This window comes from Vombatus ursinus, unplaced genomic scaffold (genome assembly GCF_900497805.2).
Source record: "Vombatus ursinus unplaced genomic scaffold, bare-nosed wombat genome assembly UNPS02014773.1, whole genome shotgun sequence".
Taxonomy (NCBI): domain Eukaryota; kingdom Metazoa; phylum Chordata; class Mammalia; order Diprotodontia; family Vombatidae; genus Vombatus; species Vombatus ursinus.
In genome coordinates this window covers 36,833,528-36,846,730 of record NW_020954551.1, presented here as the reverse complement: position 1 = coordinate 36,846,730, position 13,203 = coordinate 36,833,528, and positions in this window count along the sequence as shown.

Genomic DNA, 13,203 nt, shown 5'->3' with positions numbered 1-13,203 from the left:
GGTTTCAGGGTAAATGCCTGTAGGGGATAAGCACCCCTCAGCCCTCTCTGGGGCCCTGCTTGGCTGGCTTTCACCTTTCCCTGGGCAATAAAACTCTATCTGGAAGGAGAAAGCAGCTACTGCCTCCTCTTCGTGTAGGGAAGGAGACCCAGGGAAAACAGGAGCCTGCTTGCTGTCAGGCACACCTCAGGCTAGGGGTGTGTGTGTGTGCGTGCATGTGTGTGCGTGCGTGTGTGTGCGTGTGCAGGTGTGTCAGTGAGGGGAAGCAGTGGGAGGGGATTTGGAAGGAGAAGAGACCACTTTCTTCTCCTGGTTGGTGCTGTCCAGCTAGAGGCCTAAGAGAGGGATTGGGCTAGAGTAGATCTCGAAGGATTTCCAATCGAATAATAACAATCATTGATATAGCACTCTGAGGTCTGCAAAGCCCTTTACACAGCTGAGCCTCACAACAACCCTGGGATGCAGCTGCTGTCATTTTCTCCTTTCTGAATCTGAGGGCGGAATGGCTAGTGTTTGAGACAGGATTTGAACTTGGGGCTTCCTGACTCAGTCATACCTTGGCTCTTTTCATCAACGCTGAGACTTTCTTGATGTGTGACCATAGATTCGTCAGTTAGAGGCACCAAGGTGATGCAGTGGATAGAGCCCAGGGCTTGGGGTCAGGAAGACTCGAGTTCAAATCCAACCTTAGACACTACTTGTGTGACCCTAGGCAAGTCTCTTAACTTCTTTTGATTTCAATTTCCTCATCTATAAAATGGTGATAACAGTAGCACATAACTCACAAGGTTGTTGTAAGGATCAAATGAGAACATATTTGCAAAGTGCTTAATGTGCTACAGAAATACTAGTTACTATATTAAGGCATATCACCTCCCTTGTTCTCAGTTTGCTATTCTGCAAGGTGGGGAACATGATCCTTGTGCTGTCTGCCTCGAAGAGTTGTTGTGGCGAAACCACAAAGGGCTTTAGAAACTTTAATGTAAATGACTATCACTCTTGAGGAGGAAACGTGTGTGTGTGTGAATGAGTGTGAGTGTGTGTGTGTGTGTGTGTGTGTGTGTGTGTGTGTGGCTGAACTCTGTGGCTCCTTCCCCAACTACAATACATCAATTAATCCATCAATCAAAAAGCATCATCGAGCCCCTGCTAAGTGCCCGGCCCTGTGCTAGATGCTGGAGGTACAAAGACAAAAAAATGAGGCAGCCCTGCTCTCTGGAAGCTTGCAGCTGATGGGGGTGGGGCACAGTATGTGCACACAGGTAGCCACGCGTACAAAATAAGAGAGGTATTCTGGTGGAGGAATCCAAGAGCTGCCCCAGGAGTCAAGAGGACCCCAGAATCGAAGGCCAGCCTCTGGCACTTGAAGGTTCTGTGCCTCAGGACAGACGAGTCACTTCTTGGGTCCCTCCACCCCCACTCCAAGGCAACTTTCTAAAACACTAAATGACTAGAAGAAGTTCCTCCCCAGAAGTTCTCAGTGCAGATGAAATCACTGGTCCAATTTAAAAAAAAAAAAGGAAGAAAGAAATACAAGGTAATTGGGGGTGGGGTGGGGTGGGAGCATCAGCAGTGAGGGGGACCAGTCCAGGTCTGTAATAGGTTGGGGTATAAAGATCCAATTGAAACAGTTCCTGTCCTCTAGGAACTTACAGTCTATAGAGGAGACAACACGTACAGGAAAGCACATACCATAAATAAATGAAAGGTAATGGGGGTGACGGGAACACCCCACTGCATAAAAAAGAAGGAAACTGGTGAAACATAAGGGGAGGCCTTCTGGAATGGAGTTGGCACTCACTAAATATTTGTCCGTGGAGCTGGCTCCCCAGAGGCTGCTGGGGAGGGGTCCTGTGGAGCCTTTGCTAAGTCCGGATGCTGGCCCCTTCCCCCTCCCAGGCCCCCTCCCACGTGGCATGGTATGTCTGACTAATAACCTTGAATGATGAAACCCTTCCTCTTCACCCCTCTCTTGGAGGCTAACCCTCAGCACTTTAGACTTTCACTTCTTGTGTCTCATCCACACATGGTCCATTTTCCCAATCTCCCGCCCCCTCACCCGGGCCAGTGGGGTGGCAATGCCCCTCTTCACTCCAGGCTCAGGCTACCTCTTTTTGGAACTCTAGGTTGGCCTAGCTGTTCATTGAATTTGATTTTATCTGGATAAACACAGGGGAGCCTGGGGACTGGCTTTGGGCTCCTCCTGACAGCTGGCCCACCCTTCTCATCGGATTCTTATTCATAAACTCCACCCAGGGCAGCCTAGCGTTGAACCTGAGGCCAGGGGATAGGTGGCAGAGAAGGAGGGAAGGAAGGAGGCCCACAGGCAGGTTTTTCTGGCGTCTGTCTGTCTGTGGGCCTGGTAAATGGCCCTGATAGGATGATAGGAATGAGAGTTGGAACTTGAGAGACAGGCAGGTTTAAAGCCCACATTTTACAGATGAGAAAATTGATGTCCAGACAGTTTAAATGACCTGTTTGGGGGCCACACTTATGTTATTAGCCTCAATTTCACTAATTAGTTCATAGAAGCTGGAATCAAGATTTAAACCCCAGATTTCCTGATTCCAAATCCAAGGATGTTTTTTTGGTTACACCACAAACATGGGACAGTCCATGAGCTTGTTTAAAAACAGACTTGCTGTTTATATTTCCATATAATAATACAATATAATCAGTTGTATTTGGTTGTGGGAGGGGGTCCCTAAGCTTTATCAGATTGCTGTAGGGGTCCGTGACACAAAAACAACTTAAGAACCCCCAACTAGCTTCTAGTCTTGCCTCTGTCTTTATACCCCAAGTACCTGCACACAGCATCATAGAGCTAGAGAGCATTAGTCTGGGCCCCTCATTTTATAGATGAGGAAACTGAAGTCCAGGGACAGTACAAGACTGGCCTGAGGTGGTAAGGGGCAGGGGCAGGGGCAGGATTTAGACCCAGCTTTTTCTGGCGACAAATCTAGGGCTTTTCCCATTATACCATGCCACCTCTCCAAGAGACACTGTAGTAGGGTGGGGTACAACTGGGCTGTAGTAGGTGCTTCACGCAGATCTGATTGATTGTGCTGTCAGACTGGGGGGAGGGGCTGTACCTCTAGCTGTACATCTGTGATTCAATAGTAACCCTGCCATGTTTGGGGGAGGGGATCAGAAAAAAAATGCCATGGGGAGAATAGGAGGAATTGAGTCAGAGTGGGCACTTCCCCTGATGTGGGCACTTCCCCTGCCAGTGGCCCCAAACTTTTCTGCAAAGTTGAAGAAAAGGGCCAGCAGGCCCCCTGGTTGTTTCAGGTCAGGTCAGTTCAATCCAGTCTAGCCCTCTTGGCCTCAGAGGGAACTCCTCCCCTTCTCCCTTCCCTCCCCTTCTTCCTTTCCTCCCCTCCTTTAGCCGTTTCCCCAGCCTCCCCACCCTGCCTTGGTTAATAAGTGATGGCCCACACCTGTGCTTGCCCCTGTACCGATGGTACAGTGCCCACACCCAAGGCCGAGTTGGGGGCAGTGGCAGAGGGAAGTTAGGGGTTGACTCATTCTCTGTCTCTGTTCCCCCTTTTGCCCCCTCCCCAACCCACCCTTATCCTTCCGCCTGTGGGGCAGGAGAGCAGCTTCTCAGGGACATGGTTCCCTTGGCTAATCTTTTTGGTGTTTATTAGTTCTGGGACCCTCTGCTCCTTGTCAATCACTCCTGGGTTTCCCCCTCCCCCAGCTCCTGGGAATTTTCTAGCTCAGCCATGCCAGCCAACTCAGGGCATCTTCCCAGAGCATCAGTTGGTTTCCAGGAGAGAAAAAGAAAATCCAAGAGCAGCAGTAACTGGGAAAATATGTTTTCAATATATTGAAAGTGAAATACTTACTCAGGCTCATCAATCATTGAAAGAGAAGAAAGCCCTGAGTTTGTTTAGAATCCCCCTTCCCCACTCTCCTCTCTGCCCCCCATCTTCCCCATTCCCCCCTTTCCCCACCCCCACCTACCATTAAACTGATGAGGAACAGGAAATTAAATTCATTTTTTTCACTTGCCTTTTCCCATTATCCAGCTGGCCACTGGAGGGAGGCAGGTTCCCTGATAGCTAAGCCATGGTGGTTGGGGGGGACAATCAAAGTCCTCTGAGGGCAGTTGCTAGGGATGTGAATGAGGTCATCATCACATTGGCACCTGAACTTCTGAAATGACAGGTTGATGGAAAGAGAGGCAGCTTGGAGGGTGGGGGATATGATCTAACAACCTCCTCCTCTACAAGAAGGGAAGCTTTATGAATGACAAATTCCTATCTCTAACATAACTAAAGTCTAGCCACAGTCTGGCGTGACTGGCATAGTTTATGGGGTATTCAGACCCAGCTCCCATTTTTTGCTTCAGTCCTGTTTGGGTTGGATGCTAGACCAAGCCGTTCAAATGCCCAGCGTGGACTAGATTTGGCCTGCCTTGGCCTCTAGGTCTGGTGACATCTGCAGCCTTCTTTCAGAACCTGCTTTAGAGTCTTAACTGTAGCCCCCTCTGGTCTGGTGCTTCCTTAGACTTTGGTTCAGCATCCACTCTGTTTCTTGCCTAGAAGGCATTTCTTCATTAAGCACCAAGCATCCTCCTCTAGGCTTTAGGCTGTCCAGCACTGACCATTGCCTTTTTTACCCCAGAATCACAAAGTGTTAGAACTGATGAGGACCTTTGAGATCATCTGGTTTCAACCCCTTTGTTTTACAGATGAAGAAACTGAGGCTTTTAGAAATGATGTGAATGGCTCAAGGTGGCAGATCTGAGCTTTGGGCTTGGGTGTTCTCACTTTGAGTATCATGTTGTTTTTTCTTCTGTCTTCTCTCTTGGAACTTATGGATGGATTCATTTCCTGGAAGTTCTACCCACTACCCAGGCCCAGTTCTGTCTGTTCAGTTTGGTCCTCTTGAAATTTATTCAGAGAGTCAGGGAATCATTGGAAGCACCCTTTACTTGAATAAAACTGAGGCATAAAGAATTTAAATGACTTGCCCGATTGTTGTAGTGGATACTACCTTCAGTACACCTCAATTTCTTCTCCTAAGGTCCTGATCTTGAACCTCGGCCTACTCTTCCTGGCAGCCATTGGGAGCTGTTGGTGGATCCAATCATCCACTGAGCATATCTGCAATTCATCAGCTCCTTCCACGAGCCCGCATTAAACTGCCATTTCAAGAGGTAGTGGGTATGGTGTATTGAGTGCTTGCCAGATCTGGAGCTGTGCAGGCCTGGGGTTCTATTGCTGTGTGACCACGGGCATCTACTAACTTTCATTTTCTTCATGTATACAATGGGGATGATAATGCAGATGGTACCTAACCCATAGGGTTGTTGTGTCTCTCCAATAAGATGTCTGTAAAAATGTATGCAGAGTGCTTTGCAAACCTTAGATGGCTATATAAATGTCAATAATAGTAATAGTTATCATTATTATTTTGCCCTATTTCAAAATTCATAGTGTTCCTTGGCCTGTTTCTTGTCTAAGGGAGGCCTCTCATTTTCAGGTCAACTGCAGGGCAAAAATTGACTGACCAGCGATCAAGTCCTTCTTGGATCAGGTGACCATCACTTTACTCATGTTCTCTTTGATGCAGGTACACTGTCTTCATGGAAGAATGGAAAAGGAGGGAAGGGGTTGGAGAGAGATTGATGGGGAAGGACCAATAATGTGGAAGGTGAGGGAGAAGTCAGAGATAATTCTGAGCTTTAGGGCCACAGGGACTGGAAGGATGGCATTGCCATGAATAGAACTAGGGAAGTCAGGGAAAGAGGATGAGTTTGGGCTTAGATGTGTTATCAGAAAGATACTAAGAGAAGGATTCTTGAGGTAGTGATCACTGGATTTGTACTCAGAAGACCTGGGTTCAAATCTCAGCTCTGTCACTTACTAGCTGGGTGATCTTGGGCAAGTCACCTCAGTTATGGGGCCTCAATTTCCTCTAGAGGTTGTCTCCAAAGTTCCTTCCAGCTCTAAATCTACAAGGCTATGTTCAGTAGGCAAGAAAATGATGAAGGCTAGAGATTCATATACTTGGAGGCCAACTGTAAAAAGGTGATAGTTTAAACCCTCCCTCAAATTTTCTTGAGCACTTCCCTTGGATCTCTCATTTCATTCAATCAATAAACCCATGTGCCTTTATTAAGCACCTACTATGTGTCAGGCACAAATACAAAAGTGGGAAATTCCAGATCTTAAGGAGTTTACATCCTGCTGGGAAGATAAAAACCTGTTCATAGATAAATAAATATTCAGTAAACTGGAGTGGAGGGTGGATGGATGGGCACCAACAACCAAGGAAATCAGGAAAGCCTTCTTGAAAGAGCTGAATAAATGAAAAATTAAGCACTTACTATGTGCCAGGCACTGTGCTAGTCCCTAAAGTGAGCCATGGACTTCAAGAACTGGAAATGAGATGGGAGAATGGATGTCGGGGCTGGTTTGTGAGAAGGAACAAAAGTGGGAGATAGAATGTCTTATGTAGGGAATAGCCCTTATGGCATACTAGCTGGTATCATGTTTATATGTGTGTCGTGTCCTCCATATTGTGCTTTGGGCAAGGACTCTGTTATTTTTCATTTTTGAAATACACCTGGTAGAAAATCAGTACCTAGTACAATGCCTTGCACTTAGTAAATCTTTGTTGCATTGAAGTAATGAATGATGGCCCACAGATCTCCAAGGGAGAGAACAGAGAGAGGAAAGAGAAGGCTGAGGACAGAACTTTGGCGAGCACCTCCATTTATGTGTGGTAAGAGTCAAGAGTTAGCAGAGGAGATAGAGAAATAGTGGTAAGAAATAGGAAGACAACCAGGCAAGTGCAGTGTCATGGAAGCCAAGGGAGGAGCCAAGGGGGTGGTCAGCAGTATCAAATGCTAAAAAGAAGTCAAGGGCTGGGAAAGGGTCATTGGGTGGGATCATTGGGAGGTCATTGTTGACCTTTAGCCAATAGGAAGCAAGCATTTATTAAGCACCCACTGCATGTCAGGTATGGTGCTAAGTGTTTTATAAACATTATCTCATTTCATCCTTACAACAACCCTGGGAAGTGGGTGCTCTTATGATCCCCATTTTAAAGATAAGGGAAACTGAGGCAAACAGAGATTAAGTGACATGCCAAAGGTCACACAGCTAGTATGTGAGTATGGATTTGAAGTGAGGTCTTGATTCATTTCATAGTTCTCTATCCATTGGACCACCCTAAGTATCTCTATTCAATATTAGTAGAATATTGGGAATGTAAACCTGTTCTCAATGGAATTTGTGAGCTTGTTTGAAAAGTATTTTGACAACTGTATTTCAATAGGATTGGTGTCTTTTATAATAAGTATATTTCATTTTAGCTATTTAACAACATGATTCTGAGAAAGGGGTGCATAGGCTTAATCAGGCTTCCAAATGGGTCTAAATCGAAAAAGTGAAGAACCAACCCCTGGATTAAGGAGCAATTAAGTGGGCAATTTCGGGAAGCCAATAGATCTAGATTACTCTTTGTAGCAAGTTAGCTGTTGTAACCACAGAACTTCTGCTCAAAGAGATTACAAGAGATATTTCTCCTAGGAAGGGGTCTTTCAGTTCCAGACACACCTAGACCAGGTTCAGGCCTGGGGAAGCCTGGCCTACAAAAAGAGGAGTCAGGTTCTTTTTTGTTGTCTCTGGACCCTTTATATCCCTACCCTAGAGTTCTAGGGAAAACCATGTAAAGCTTAGGTTTGGGTCATGTCTAATGTCTTCCAGAAGGGGCTAGTAGAAAGGAACTCGGTGTATAATATAATGCAGGTATAGGACAGATATTTATTTCCTCCACACAAAGTAAGTGTTGAAAACACAAAAGACTCAGAGGTGTGTACTGATAAAGACTTAAATATGAAACAGGAACCCATAACTGCTATTATACTCTTCTAGGAGCTTGATAATTAAATCATCAAAACATGAAACATTTTCACAGTACTGCCGAATTTCACACCATTTCACTTGGACCTTGGCCCTAGGCTATCTGAATAGCTTCTTCAAGATCTATACCTTCCAATAGCTTGGGACTCAGCCTCCTTTTGGTAACTATCTCCTTCAACAAGGGTTTAAGTGTATAAAACTTCTCAGTTTCAACTGAGGGACCCAGGAGCTCCTGAAATCTTGAACTCAGGAGGTTGCCTCTAAGGCTAGAAACATCCATCTCAGGATCACTCTTTGGTCGCCTCTGCTCAGAGAAGCAGAACAGACAGCCGGGGTTGGGGGGGGGGGGCGGTTCAGGCTCAAACTCCCACGTGTGAACAGTTTCTGTGGCTTTCTTGGCAGAGGGCAGAATGTTTTCCCCTCATAGGAATTCCAGGAGACAGTCTTCACAGAGATTGACAGACAAGAAGAGAGAGGGTCTGGGGCCAGAGTTACTCCTTTTAAGGTCTATTAAGTGAGTGGCTCTTCCTGGTTCAATGCTTAATCCACTTTGATGAAGCCCTTTCCTCCCTTTGCTGTAAGGACAGACACCAAGGAATTGTTGAATCATCTCAAAATCGTCCAGTGTCCATGAGTACCTGTGTCTCCAGAAGCGGCCAGTGGGAGCTCAGCTCAGTTCTCCATGGGGTGGGTTCTACCTTCATTAGACAGTGAAAACAAAAAGAAATGATTCACTTCTAGGGAACTAGTTTTTGCTTAGGTGTCTTCAGGAGATAGTGACTCAGATGGGGAAGGGTTAAAAGAGTTTGGGGGGGGGCATGGAATGGTGAAGCTGGAAAGCTGAGGAATGAAGTCATGGGAGAGTTGGAATTAGCCATGGTGGCTGGGAAAGATTCTCTCTCGGTGTGTCGTAGGAAAAACCCCCTAACGAGGATTGCTGAACTTGAGGTAACAGAACCCGAGTTCAAGTTTCTGCTTTGCTCTAGGGATACCACCTCTCTCCCTGGACTTCTAAAATAAAAGTGTTAAACTAGATGGATGTTAAGGGTCTTTCCAACACTAGAGCTGTGATCTTTTCCAGTCCCTCAATGCATCCCTAGGAACTACAGATTTTGCTTTCTCCACTCCTCTTGGGTGGTGTTCCTAAATCTTTAGTCCTTTCCCTGTCCTCACTTTCCCCCAGCTGCCCCCCCCCCCCACCCTTCATCTCCACCAAGGACCTTCTTTTAGAATAGTGCTTCTGTCCTTGGCCCCCAGTGTGCGGTGAGTGTGAGCAGGGTTAGGCCTGGAGGATCTGAGAGACATTAGGATCTTGCTGGTGTCCCCTCCCCTCTCCTCCCCTTCCTTTCCCTCCCTACTCCCTGTCTCTCCCTCCCTCCCAACCTTTGCCAAAGGAAAAAAACCCTCCTGGGGAGGGAACTGAGAAGCTTGATTGGAGAAAAGGCTTTTTCAGGAAACATTTCAAAGTATGGCATCATTTGTGATGTCCCAAGATTGGGCTCTTCTGAGGCCTTCCTGGCTTGGGCTCATCTGGCAGGAAGGTCAGGCAGGCAGGGGAGCCCCAGGCCTGAGCTTGGCCAAAGTGCTGACTCAGTACAATGTGCTCTAAGTAGCAGCAGGGACTGTGGGCCAGCTTAGCTCCCCCAGCCAGAAGCCAATGGAGCTGGGGGTTGGCTTCTCCTCCCTCCCCTCCCCTCTCTCTGGAGAGGGAGATGGCTCTCCCAGGCTGCTCTCTCCCCCTTTCCCTTTCCCCCATCCCTCTTCCTCTGAGGCCCTGGCCTGGTTGGGTAAGACTGTTTCATTTAATGAGTCTTGGCTGCTGCCTGGTCCTGGACAGCTCAGAGAGAGAGGGAGAGAAAACTGTCAGGGGCTTCCAAGTCAGGCTTCTCAACCAGCTGGCTGCGTGGGGGGGTCAGGTTGGGCCAAGAATGGGGTGGGGGAAGTTATTACTGAGGGGGACACCCCCTTTGCCTCCACTCTAGGATCCCAGAATTTTAGTGGTAGAAAAGATTTTAAAGACCATCTAATCCAACCTTACATTTTATAGATGGAGAAACTGAGGCCCAGATCAGGTCTGAAGTCACATGGCAAGTGATCAGATGGAGGTGCCTGAACACGATAGAGTGGACAGCTCCCCCTGCTCTGCTCTCCCGCCTCGATTTCCAGGAGCCAAGTACCCTTCGGCTGTTGCTCATTTACACTGGGTAGTAGGGAATTCAATATGTCACCCTTTCCAGGCGTATTCGCATTGACAAACATGAGCTAGCTAATGCCTAAAGTTAATTTGTTTTCTCTCAACAGGAGATGAGGGTGGTGCGGTAGGGTAGACTACTATACCGGGAATCAGGAGGTCTGGTTTCCAGGGGAACAAGGTAGGAGAGCAGAGTGGAAGAAACATTGGTTTAGGCATCAGAAAATGAAGGTTCTGCTACTGGCTTCTTATTAGCAGTGGCATTTTGGGTAAATCCCATAATCTCACTGGGCCTCAGACTATAAAAAGAGGGGGTCAGGCTCTCCCAATGCTAACTCCCAGGGTCCAGTTTCTACCAATAATTACCTGTAGGACCAGGAGCAACATTGAGAAAATTTACAAATTCTCTTTGTTGCCTTCCTCCTATCTTTCAGGTGCTCTCTTCTTGTCTGATGCCCTCTCTTGGGGTTGCCATATTCAAGACCCACAGGCAGTGCCCTATGTCTCTGACCCTTCTAATGCCTTTCTTCCTATCAAGATGAACCTGGCTGGTGTCCCATCTGCTGGGGTTACACCTGCTGCCATTTTAGCTGAGGTAGAATCACAGGATGCTACCTAGAGTCAGAGAGGACTGAGACATCATCCAGTCCAATGTCTTTGTTTTTTACAGAGGGGGATACTGAGTCCCAGAGCAAGGAAGTGACTTGCCTCACTTTTGCTAGCCAGCAACTAGCTAGGTGCTTAATACATCACAGGTATGTACTAAATGTTTGTTGATTGATTGATTGATGAATGGCAGAGTAGGAAACAGAATGCAAGTCTCCTGGTTCACATTCCAGTGCTCTGTCCATGGAATGGGCAAATTTTTATCCACACGAGTGTATACTAAGGTGATGATGAGTTACTGTATTAACTCCTAGGTAACCTATTTACATTTTAAGATAGTGGTATTAAAAGGAACGTGGAATGCATTCTGTCACTACAACCCATGAGATCACAAACAGTTAAATGTTTTTACAAACTTGAAGGTGCTATATTAATGCCATCTATTATAATTATTAAATCCTTTTGTTTCCTTTTGGGGGGAAAAAGAATACGGTATTATGAAGAGATAAATCATTTATTAAGCTCCTACTATGTGCCAAGAACTTTACAGATATTATTTTCATTTGCTTTTCACAACAATCCTGTGAGGTAGGTGCTATCATGATCCCTATTTTAAAGCTGAGTAAACTGAGGCAGTTAGAAGTTAAGTGATTTGCCTAAGGTCACATAGCTGATAAGTGTCTAAGGCTACATTTGAACTCATAGCTTCCTAATTCCAAGCCCAGTATTCCATCCACTTGGACGCCTAGCTGCCTCTGGAAGTTGGGAAACCTGGTGGTTTCTAGGTCCAGCTCTGCTGTTAACTCCATATGACTTTGGGCAAGACTCCTTTCTCTCTCTGACCCTGTTTCCTTATCTTTAAAACAAAGACTGCATGGCTTCTGGCGTCCCTTCCAGCCCTGGAATTAGGAGGGCTCCATAACTATATCAATATAAGACATTATAAACTGTGCCCTCAAGGAGCCTATCATCTAGTTGGGGAAATACAATGAAACTTTGTGGAGAGTAAGTGCATGCCAAGATCTGCAGCATTGCTGACCAAGGTAAGCCCGAGCTTGGGCAGGGTGGCACCTGTCTCTTGGAGCTGTTGGCCCCAGACTGAAAAGCGGTCTTAGGAACTAGTGTTCTCTGGCTCTCCCAGAAGACCACAAAGGCTTCTCAGAGAGCACAATCCCAAACACGGCTGGATCCCAGGATTGAAACCCTCTGGAGGATCAATGGGCCTGAAACCTAAGGTTTTTGAAAAGACAGAATCCTGTTGGTTGTTGGGAGTGGGGAAAGAGAGATTGGAAATACCATAGTCCACTACAAAACCAGAATTAGCAAGTTTCCTATTTTTTTCGTAACTTCCATCCCTTCCCTTGTCCACCGGAAACCCAAAATATGTCAAATTAACTTAAAATTAGGAACATAAGTCACAAGAGAATTAAAAAAACCCCCAATGCTTTTGGAGAAAATATTTTCATATCCTTATGCTAATCATTTATTCTAAATCAGGACACGGTGGTTACTTTTGAAATGAGAATTTTTTTTTTGTTAAGACTCATGCCTAGAGAGGAAATGCTTTGAACACAATTCAGTTCAAAGGAGGTTGAGGGTCTTTGAGTACCTAGCTCAGGTCCCAGCACAGAATTGGAGAAGTTCTCATCCTGCCATCATGAAAGCTTGGTCCTCAGTTCTGTGATCTAATCCTCAGGAAACTCAGGGCACAATTGCCTTATGCTTAGAATAGTTGCCTAGCATATGGTAGGTGCTTAATAAGTGCTCTGTCCTCCTATGTGTCACCAAGTTGCTTTTATTTGAAGACACCACCAAGGTGTTCCTTCTTGACCCCAAAGCCTTCCCTCAGCCAGTCACGATACCTGAAATCTCATTATTAGCTTGATTGAAGGTTTGCCTTCTTTAGAATTTCCTCATTAAAATTTAGATCAGCCTAATGTGGTATAAATAGGTAGATAGATAAATAAATATAAAATAAATAAATAAAGGACTGCACTAACTTCAAGCGTGTGTCTTTCCTTCTCTGGTTTCAGTTTCTTCATTAGGTCCCTTCCAGCTCTAGTCCTTGAATTTTGGGATTCAAGGATTTCATGCTGAGGGCAGCGTCCTTTGGGTATTGGCATGTATAGTGGGGGAGTTTGGTTAGGGGAAGGGTGGAAGGACAGGGTCAGAGTTAAAGTACTGCTGAGTAGGGTTGGTTCAATCCATTCTTTTCACCTTCCAGGCTGAATACCGACTATGTGCAAGATACCCTGTGAGGACTGGGGCATACAAAGGTGATTGTAACTCAGTTCCCACCCTCAAGAAACTTATAGTCCAATACTGGATGTGACGTAACTATAATACAATTTGAGTACAGTCTAAACTCTTTAGGGTCAAGAACCTTTGCTCCTTCTTTATATGCCCATCATTTAGCATAGTTCTTTGTACAGAGTAGATCCTTAATAACTGTTGGGTGGAATATAGGGCAGAATGGGATAGGGCAGAGGAAAGAGAGTTTTATTCTTGGCTGGGATGATCAGGGAA